Source organism: Gracilinanus agilis, chromosome 2, assembly GCF_016433145.1.
Source record: "Gracilinanus agilis isolate LMUSP501 chromosome 2, AgileGrace, whole genome shotgun sequence".
Taxonomy (NCBI): Eukaryota; Metazoa; Chordata; class Mammalia; order Didelphimorphia; family Didelphidae; genus Gracilinanus; species Gracilinanus agilis.
This window is the reverse complement of record NC_058131.1, coordinates 197,926,282-197,937,700: the sequence shown is the minus strand read 5'-3', so window position 1 is coordinate 197,937,700 and position 11,419 is coordinate 197,926,282. Positions and strand designations below refer to the sequence as shown.

Sequence of the window (11,419 nt, the reverse complement as noted above, 5' to 3'; positions counted from 1 at the left end):
AAAGAAAAGAAAAGAAAAGAAAAGAAAAGAAAAGAAAAGAAAAGAAAAGAAAAGAAAAGAAAAGAAAAGAAAAGAGAAAAGAAGGGAGTGAGTGAGGGGAAGGAGGAAATAAGATCTATCTGTACTCCTGAACCAGACAGTAAAATAGAAATTGAAAGAATCTACCAACCACCTCCTCAAAAAGATCTCCCAAATGAAAATTCCCAGGAATTTAATAATCAAATTCCAGCACTCCTAGGACAAGGAGAAAATACTGTGAGCAGTCAGAAAGAAAAAACTTAAATATCATGTAGTCACCGTCAGGATTCCACAGGACTCAACAGATACTACATTAAAGGACTGGAGAGTTTGGAATATAATATTCCAGAAGACGGTAATAGGTTTACAAGGAAGAAACACCTACCCATCTAAGCTGAATATATCCTATCGAGGGTGGGGGTGGGGGAATATACAGTTAATGAAATATAAAATTTCCAGGAATTTCTGATGAAAAGATCAGAACAGAAAAGAATGAACAGAAAATATGATATTCAAATATGGAATTTAAGAGAAGCATAAAAATGTAAATAGAAAGAAAAAATTCTAGAGATTCAGTGAGGCAAACTGCTTTGCTATATGAGAAGATGATACTTGTAACTATTAAGAATTGTATTATTAGGACAATTAGGAATACACACAGAAAGTTAGAGAATAAATTGTGTATGATGACATGATATGCAAAAAATCAAAATCAAAACGAAGATGTGAAAAAGAGGATTGCACTAAGAGAAAAAGGAAAGGAGAGGAAAGCGGGGTAAATTATGTCATCTGCAGGGGTATGAAAAATCTCTTAATGAGGGAGATGGCAGGTGATGCTTAAACCTTATTCTCATGAGAATGGTTCAGAGAGGTAATTACAACCATATATATATGGATACAAAAATATAACTCACTCTATAGGGAATTATAAGAAAAGAGAAGGCTAATAAATGGGAGGGTGACTTGAGGGAGGGAGTGGTTAAAAGACTTGTGAAGATGGACAGAGCAAAAGGAGAGAGAAATAGCATGAGCAAAAGGAGGAAATTGTATGGAGGGGAATACACAGTATTAGTTATAAAATGAACAATTTTGATTATAATAAATTTAAAAATAATTTGTATAAACAAAACCAATGCAACCAAGATCAAAAGGGAAATAATGAACTAGAAAAAAATTAAACACAATTTCTCTGATAAAGGCTTCTTTTCTCAAATATATTGAGAACCGAGTCAAATTTATAAGAAGATAAGTCATTCTTCAATTCACAAATGGTAAAGGATATGAGACAGTCTTCAGATCAAAAATCAAAATCTGTCAAATCACAATATATCAAAAATCAAAGCTATCTGTAATCACATAAAATATTCTAAGTCATTAATTAGAGAAATGCAAATTAAAACAACTCTGAGGTACTATCTCATATGTATCAGATTGGCTATGACAATAAAAGAAAATGATAAATATTAGTGGGCATCTAGCAAAATTCAGACACTAAAAGCATTATTGGTGGAGTTGTGAATTTTTGATCTATCCATTCTGGAGAATAATTTGGAACTATGTCCAAACTGTTACAGACCTGTGTATACCCTTTGATTCAGTAATACCACTACTAGGTCTATACACCACATATGTAAAAAAAAATAATAAAAAGGAAAAAAACCTATCTGTACAAAAATGATGTAGAGCAGTTATTTTTGTGGTGGCAAAGAATTAGAAATTGAGTAATTGAGTGGAGGTCTATCAGCTGGATAATGATTAAACACATTATGGTATATGATTTTGATGAAATACTATTGCACTATACTAACCTCATGTGTAGGATGGTCTCAGAAAAAATCTATAAAGGCCTGTATGTTACAGAGTGAAGTGAGTAGAATCAGGAGAACTTTGTACACAGTAATAGCAATATCGTACAATGATCAGTTGTAAGCAACTTAGCCATTCAGAGCAATGCTAAGATCCAATACAATTCTAAAGGACTTGCGAAAAAGAATACTATTTACCTCCAGACAAAGAACTGATGTAATCAGAACACCAAAAAAATGGAAGCATTGCATTTTTAACTTTGTGTGATTTTGGGATTTTGGTTTTATGCGAGTTTTCTCTCACAACATGACCAATATGGATATGTTTTCCAAGACCATTCATATATGACCCAGATCAAATTTCTTACCATCTTAAAGAGTGGGGAGGAAAGAAAGGGAGGGAGATGATTTGTATATTATGATTTTGGAAAATGTATATAAAAGATTGTTATTACATGTAATTGGGAAAATAAAATGTTATAAAAAATAAAGTCTTAGCTATCACTCATATTGGTCATGTCACTTTAGGCAAGGTAATCTATCATTTTTCTACATGTAATTTACAAAGAATACAAATTGAAAAAAAAGTTGCTTATTTGACAAATTAATAAAAGATATTTCCACAGGTGTTATCTATACTTATGTGACAATCAAATAGTAAATAAAATATACAACAAACTAAAAAGACTAAAATGACAAACTAAATCGTAAAACAAAAGGAGACATGGGTTTCCCCGACACAAAATGACTAAAGACACAGAGGAGAGGAAATATCAGTTATGTATACAAAACAAATAAGTAGACTTTGGCAGATATATATATATATATGCAACAAACTTAAGATGACTCCAGTTTGCACAGGGCTTGGCAAAATGTTTCATTTTATTATAAATGTTGCAATTACAAGCAACTTTTCAAAAAGCCTGGATTATTGGAAATGAACCTAGAATTTTTTATTTTCTATTTTCGAGTATTAAGATACCTTTTTTCGCAATTTGAAAAATAAAGTTTACTTTTTAATTATTTTGAAGTAAAGTACAAAGGAAATGGCTTAGTCTCTTGAAAAGAATACCATACAGAGAATGGAGAGATCTAGATTTTAGTTTGTATTATGGCATTAATTAACTGTGTAATTTTGGGCAAGTCATTTCATCACCCTGGCTTTCCATTTCCTCATCTTGTAGTATGAGACAGTTGGACCACAACATTTTAATTTGTGTTATAATGATGTGTGACCAGGTTTTGACAAGAAGACAAGAAGCTGCTGGATGGCAAGAAATTTATTTTTCATCTATCTAGTCTATTTATTTATCTGCATATACCCAATCCTATACCCAACTTGTCCATTGTAGGTACTCAATAACCTTTTCTTACCTTGAATAAGGGAGCTCTGAATAAGGTCTGCTATTCTGTGACTATAACATACATATTCATAGAAGGTATATTATTAAATTTTAAACTAAATGCACAATAAAGAAACAAAATTAAAGTGTAAAGCAAGTTGTAGGAAATTTTTCATTCACCAAATAGCAACATTTCTCTCTTATTGTATAAAGGAAGAGACATTAATTTCGAAGCTTCAAATACATTAAAAAGAAAAGGAAGCAATTAATAAGTGTTTTTCTTTCTTTTTGGAGGGAGCAATGCTTTATTTGCATGCTCCATTTTCATCCTGGGTTCAGAGGAAACGTAATTCAGTAAGATTCCTACAGAAGGCGTAGCCTTTCTAACCAAATTTCCGACCTCTTCTCCCCAGAGTACCAGGAGGTCTCCATCCCCAGTGCCCAGGAGATCAGCATCAGCCTCACTCAAAATGTTTCTCAAGGCCCAAGGCCATGGAGTGGGTGCTGTTAGAGCAGTCAAAGGAGAGAAAGAAGCAAGCTTTTTGTACTTGTCATTAAAGATCAAGGGTCACTTTTTCTTCATGGGTGCTAGGGCCTTGGCCACAGTCAGAGATGCAATTGGGAAAGAGAATGTAGAGTCTAGACACCACCTCCCTTGTTGCAGACATTAGAGGACAATTGAGTGAGGGGGCCCAATCTGTAGCTATGCTTTGTGGAGGATGGGGGAACCTTGCCTCTCACTTCTAGGTTAGTCCTTGTGGCAGCAATCCTTGGCCTCAAAAATTATTTTCAAGTGGGTGAAGTGGGCCCTTTGGCCTACTCCTCTCAACAAAAGGAAAGATTCAGTAGGTTGAGGCCCTTCCATCCTGACCTGGCACTGACAATGCTGAGGTGGGGTTAGGTAAGGGTGAACTTCAGAACAAAAAGCACCTGAGGTGAAGCAGGCATTAAGGGCAAGGCAAGAATAGAGAGAGGCCTGCCAACACAGGGCCCAAGTCCTCCTCTCTGTGCTGTCTTCAAGAGAGGGAAGGAATTAGGAAGTCTCTGACTTTGCAACCATACGCACATTTCCCGCTTGGAAGGAGAGGGCTTGGATATGGCAAGAATCTGAGAATGGCAACCAAAGCTGGAGTTCAGGTACTCTTTCCCATACTGACCAGGGTGTGGGACCTAGCAGGCTGATTTCCTTTCGTTTTTTACAAAGGGTGTAATCAGCCGTCTTGGGTTCAACAGGCATCTGGAGAGGTTTAATCAGGGAAGGAAGCTCGGGTCAGAGCCAATGTTCTCAGGAGTCCTCTCGGCTCAGCCAAGGAAGTGAGTCTAGGCTCGACTCTGGTACAGCTCTACTAGATGCCAGCAGTCACTTCAATTTCCCTAGTGATAGAGGGGAAGTGAACTATACAGTCAAGCATTATATACTTTGAAGTTGACATCATGGGGACATGAGGGGACAGTTCAGGTGCTACCTGAGAAGCAGTCATTGTTCTGTCTGGCCACATGGCAACACCATCAATTCTGACCTCCTAGTTGAGAAGGTAATAGAGCTCTGTCTTTTGACCAGGACCTGTGACTTCTTCCATTGGCCCTTCCCTTACCACACTCTGGACCTATTCCAGAAACAACATATTCCATTTAAGGGTGCTGTTGATGCCCCATAGTCTCCTTGTCTGTTCATCACCTTCCTAGGGTCCTGGGGACAGGGTCCTCAGATCAGGTCAAGTCTGTGAGGGGCTGATGGAGCCAGAACAGGGGGATAGAAGAAGGGGGAGCAGATCTGAGGAGGTTTGGGGGAGGTTTGCAGGCAGGGGACTCTGCAGTAGTGCAGTTCCAGAGCTCTCCTTCCTGCTCTTGCCCTGGCTTTGGCCCCTCTATCTGCCCTGAAGAGGAGTAGCATTAGGGGGGGTTCTGAGACTGTATTTTCATTTTTTATTTCTTCTCTTCTGGCTCATAGTGAAGGATCATCAAGAGATGGACAGAATCCTTTAGGCCATCTAATTTATCATATGAAGAAACTGAAGCCCAAGGGACTTGGTCAAGGACACTTAACTGTCATTTTCAGAATTTGAATCCATCTCCTTTGAATCTTGAAATAATGTCCTTTCTTTTTTAAGGCATCGAACTTTGCTTGAAAGAGAAACGAGTATTTTATGGTCTTTCAGTAGACATTATATATACGGCATGTTATGAGACTTAAAAGGTAATGAAATACAAATTCTTTTCTGCAAACATTTTGATTACAGAACAGACATTCTCTCCAAAGAGTTGTGCTTTCTGCACTGAAAAACAGCTCCTTCACGGCTCTGAACTGTACCTACAGAAGATCCAAATACTGTCAACATAATGATTTGTCAATCCTATAGACAGATTGCATTTGCTTCTTCCAATTCTCAGATTCTTTGCCTTTCCATCAAGTATCACCCAATGTGCCAATACTCTTTATATTTTTCACTATATGCTATTCTACATGTAGCACCAAAATAGCTGGTAACAGAGTTCTTTAGGTGTTTAAGCTATTATTAATTGCTAAATAATTATTTTAATGTGCTTCAAGGATTTATTGTCATAAGTGCAAAACGTAATGCTAATTGCATTAACAAAAGAGCAATGTAAAAATGTAAAAGTACTCTACAATTTTGCAACTTTTGCATCTTCAAAACTTTGTTCTAGTAGTTGAAGGGTTATGGTTCAGAACTGTGTTTTCTTGCCAATGTTTAGGAAGTACAGAACATTGTTAGCATTAGCACTAAGCTCACCGGCCTGAGATTACATCATTAGGAAAAGCAATGGAAAGCATGTGTACATGTAGTGAGGTCAAGAACAGGGGCAGCATTAGTAGTGTTACAGTGCTGGTAACCTGGAAATGATGGCTAAATTATTAAAAATCTCTGTGGTAAGTTCAATAAACTGACAATCTTTTTTTGCCTTCATCATCTTCAACAATTTCACAATTCTGCATCTGGAGTGCTTTCCAAGGAAGGCACCCAATTTTCTGCAGGCCATCATCTTCCTGTTTAAATTTTCTTTATTGAGTCAGATAAGACATAATACCTGGAAATGGTAGGTGAGATAGTTTCTTTTGCTCAAGTAATGCCCATGAAGTTTTCATCAGAGGTATTATATATATGAATGTGTAGTTCCAACAGATTTCCCTAAAAAAGGAAGGTAAATCCAAGGTAGGATGCTCTGGAACAGATTCCTTTTTTAAAGAAGTCTTTTTCAGAAGTCTTTGAATCACCTCTGTTGTATGTCAGCCAGGTAGACAGACAACCTCCAGATTTTTTCTCTTTTCTATACAATTACTTTTTTATCCTTTAGATTAGTTATAGGTATAGAAAGTTTTTTTTTTTCCTGCCTTTAATTTTGAATTCAGGAAATATCTCTTCAGGATTTTTCTCTACTTTGGAAGTTACATTTGGTGGCACACAATTTCTCAAACCAACTAAATGTTCTTTCTTTTCCCAGCATAAATATGTTTTGTAATCATTTAATGCCTCTAGAACATGCTCCTATATTAAAGATATTGGTGTATCTTCCAGCTCTCCATGGTACAATATATCTCAGCTTAATGTAAAGTCATAACTTAATTCAGAATCAAAGTATTTCTTGTGAATAACACTCTTCCTGCAGAGTTTCTCTACCCGTTGATAAGGCGGTCATTTGGAATATTCTGGTCCAGAAATCTAGTCAGAGCGAATGAATATAAAAATCCGCCACAAGTAACACTGGCTTTTGAAAGCATTGCCTACAAGCCCCCTGAAACCACTGTGGCTTCTGGTTGAGGACTCAGGATTTAGAGCCATTTTCAACTATGATGGAGCAACTGTTTCCATATGTTTATCTACTTAACAGTTCTAAGAAAAAATAAGCCATCTGACCATTTAGCCGGTATTTCCTGACCTTCAAATTTTCATGTTGGCTTTTTTTGTTCATCTCGTAAAGACAATTTGGTCAAGGGCATAGGCTGGCTTGGTTTCTGCGGAAAAGAGATTGCGTGTAGATCATTTAATGGCTCATCCCTGGAGAGTCAGTTGTGCTGGTGCTTCAGCTTCATGACTGAGAAAAAAATAAAATGGAAGTCGACCTGGGCGTTCTATGGCATCCCCACAGGCTGTACTCCTCGTTGCCTCTGGGGACACTCCCCACCGAACTACGTATATAAGCAAAACATGCGAGGGGGTCTTGAGAATTTGGGGTTTGATAGGAATATTGAGGGGGACATGGGGAGAAGGGTGTGGGTGGGGGTGCTCACATTCACTACCCCAGGATACCTCCTCTCAACAGCCCTTCGCCATTTTGGTTTCCCCACGGAGTGCCAGTGCATTGTGGGAGTGGGAAGGACAACGCTCTTTCTAGTTTACCACACAACTAGCTTTTGATTCTTCTGTCTGCAGATTCTACAAAATCAATTTTATGTTTTTGTGGGATTTTAACTTGCCTTTGATTTTTCAAAAGGGTTATTGAATGCAGTGAGGTTTAGAATTTTGAAATACAAACATACATATATAATGTAGAAGTATTATGTCAGTCAATGATTTAATGTATTAAAATTTTATTTCTAAGTCCAGAAAATGTATCTGGAAAATGAATACATACACCCTGTTTGTACAAGAAAAAAAAATCAAGACAAAACTCAGCTATTATAATGAAATAGAAACAGCAGTGACAGCAAGTCAGGAGATTTAGGTCTTGGTCTTGCTTTGGATTTTAAGTACCTGATTGACCTTGAGCATTACTGCACTTTCAGGATCTTAATATACTGTTCATCAAACAAATGGGAAGGATTAACTTTCTCAAAAATTTCTTACACTTTGGACATTCTCTACAAAGTTCCTTTCTAGTTTATAAGGTTCTAATTAGCTTAAAATTCTGCATTCTTTGGTTATTACTTCTACTATTCTATAATTTTACTACAGAAAAGTATATTTGAATTTTTAAAAAATTTAAAACTATGATGGGTTAAGAATATATGTAAAATAAAGTTCTACTTATATGAACTAACATTTCATGTCTAAAAAGGCTTATAGACAACAAAGCAAATGCTTATGAAGATTCAAGACCTTCTAACTGATAGGATATGATTGCACATTTTAGAGAATGAAATCCAAGAAGAACAAGGATATAAAAATCATTAATAACTAGAGATATGTGGATTAAAATAAGTTGCTACTTTCACCTCCTACCAATCAGATTGTCAATGTTGAAAAAAAATAACAAAATGGCAAATATAGGATAGGATGTGGGAAAATAATAGTAGAACTGGAACCTTATTTAACCATTCTGGAAAGCAACTTGGGAATAAGCCTTCCAACCTAATAAATTATATAAATACTTTCAACCCAGTTATAGAAATAATTCATGCTGTGATAACATTTTTTTAAATTAGGATTTAACCTGGAGCATTTTGTCACTTCTGAAATCTAAAGAAAAAAAATCTAAAGGAGCAACAAACAGATTATCAGATAAAAATACAAATTTAAATAATGCATGAATTAGTTATACTTTTAAAACTCATTCAGAATGAAATGATTAATTTGGCCTTGATATAGAAATAGTAGAATTTTTTAATATTCCAGGAAAGTTAGAAAAAATAGAATCTAATTATTATATTCCAGGATATTCACAAAGATTATTTCCTAAAATTGGGAAGAACAAGTGGTGAAATATAAATCAACAGAAACCGGAACTCAGTGAGGTAAGATGAAAACAGATTTTAACATATTTTAAGTATACCACAATTAAGGTCCAACACTATGAACATAAAGAAAAAATACTAAAAGTTGTTAGAAAAAAATCGAGAAATCTCTTATTATGAAATTTGAAAGAAAACTGGATCACTTAGGAAACTTGTAGCCAATATTCCAAAAACAAAAACAAACAAGCAAACGAACAAAAAAGAACCAAGAATAATGAACTCAAAATTAACTACCTGATAAAATGCTATCTGCATTATGAATAAAAGAGACATATTTCAGAAGCAAATATATTTCTAAAAGTTAACAAAGAAATATTCACTTCAATGAACTATTTGAAAAAAGCAATAAGCCTATTAAGCTCAAAGATTAGTATTTAAAACAATATTTCTAAAGTCAACATGAATCCTTTACTTATAATATGAGTAGGGTTCTGGGGTGGAACGGAGAACCAACCTTTATTAAATGCTTACTATGTGCCAAGCATTATGTTAAGCACTTTGTAATATTGTAATATCTTATTTCATTCTCACAACAAACCTGGAAGAAAAGTCCTATTTTTACCCCCATTTTATAGTTGAGGAAACTGAAATAGAGGTTGGTTGACTTATACAGGGCCATTCAGCTAATAAGTATCTGATACCAAGCTTGACTTTAAGTCTTCCTCAGTACAGGTCCAGTGCCTTACCATATTGTGCCACTGAACTGCCTCCATACATTGGAATCCTCAGATTTGTGTATTAGCTAAAACATTAAAGTATAAGTAGAGATATTTCAGAGAAAACTATAGGGATAAAGTTCCAGGTCTATAATTATGAAGACCTGAGTTCAAATTTAGGCTCAGAGAATATTAGAACAAAGTCAAAAGATTTAAAAAAATAGATCTTATGAATTATTTATTATCAAAAACAATTAACCTGGAAAACAGGCTCCATAAAAACCATGACAAAAGATACAAATAAACACCTAGATATCATATTTAAAGAAGTCAGAAAGGAAAACTTTTCACATAGATATCTATATTTTTGTATGTTTGTGTATATATGTATATAATGCATATATATCAGCTATAAAGAAATACTTTATATATGAATAAAGAGGGTCACAGAAGAAAATGCATTTATATATAAAAAGGGGAAATCTTGTAATATGACATTTTAAAATGCTAAAGAAAAAACTTACTAATCAATAACAACTATCCTGTAAACAGTATAAGTCTATAGGGAAAAAGTAGATCTTTAAAGGGAAAAAGTAGAACTTAAATAAAATAAAGGACTTTTGAGAAATTTCCCTCAAATATCCCCACTAACAACAACAATAACAACAAAGCATATATGAGTAGACTCAAAACACAATTAGAAGAAATGAAAAGTGTATGACAAAAATTTGAGCATTTGAAAACTGCTAACTAATGAATTAATGCTTACCCTTAACATACAAAGAAGTAAATAAAATGCAGTCCCTAGAAGACTGTTTTATTTATGGATTGTTTTGTCTGTTTTTGTTGTTGCTTTTTCTTAGTAGAAGTAAAAAAAAGGAGAGGAAAAAGATTTCTACAAATTAAAGGAAAGAAAAAGAGGAGAAACAATCTTTTCATTAATTAGAGTATTCCAGGGACAGCTGGTAGATGTAGTGAATAGAGCATTGGGTAATAAGCCTGAGTTCAAATCTTTCTTCATACAATTATGAGCTGTGTTACCCTGGACAAGTCACTTAACCTTATTTAAGAACTGAACAAGAATAATAAAAAGAACAAGTCAATACCAATATAGGAAGAGATAGGGTAAAGGAGACTCTAAAGAATATCCTAATCTGAAACAAATATAGAAAAGTTGAATACACACATTTCTATGTATAGACATATTAAATTTCAAAAGAAAAAGGTGAAGGAAAAAAAGGCGAGAGTTGGAGAAGTAACAATAATTAGAGAAACTGTTGATGATTGATGACCAAAAGGAGAGAAAAAATTAAGAGCTAATGAGCAAGGTCTGAAATGAGTGAAGAGTTGAAAGGCAGAAAAGTGGGACCAGACTACTTCAATTAAAGATTAATAGTGTTTATCATGGGGTTTTTTGCCATCTTCTTTGGGAAAAAGGAAGTTGAAAGAAAAGAGAGGAAAAATGAGAGAATTCGGTAAAAGTAAAAACAATTAAAATTTGTAATCATCAATGTGAATTTCATGAACTCAATCAAAAAAGAATTATTAAAATATTTTAACAACACAAAAACAATTATGATAAAGAGTAGTTGAAATACAAAATTAAATGAAGTCTAAAAATAAGATATTTAATAATATGTGGGTCAAAGGAAAACAATATAGACAATTTCATAAAAAAATTGATATGAGAAAAATATTCAGATTTCTGTTATGAATACAAAACAGTCCTTAGCAAAATATATCTCTATATATTTTTATCAATAAAAAAGTAAAAGAACAAATTAATGGATTGTGCATATAACTGAAAATCAACACAAAAGAGTAAGAAATTGAGAAAAATCCACTAAACACACAAAAGGAATTATTATAATCAAAGTAGATGTAAACATAATTGAAAACAATAAA

General features: G+C 34.3%; 1 pseudogene; it reads right to left on the bottom strand.

Annotated features, from left to right (window-relative positions):
• Positions 1-5,458: 5,458 nt before the first annotated feature.
• LOC123233461 lies at positions 5,459-7,096 on the bottom strand (annotated as a pseudogene).
• Between the last annotated feature and the right edge of the window lie 4,323 nt (positions 7,097-11,419).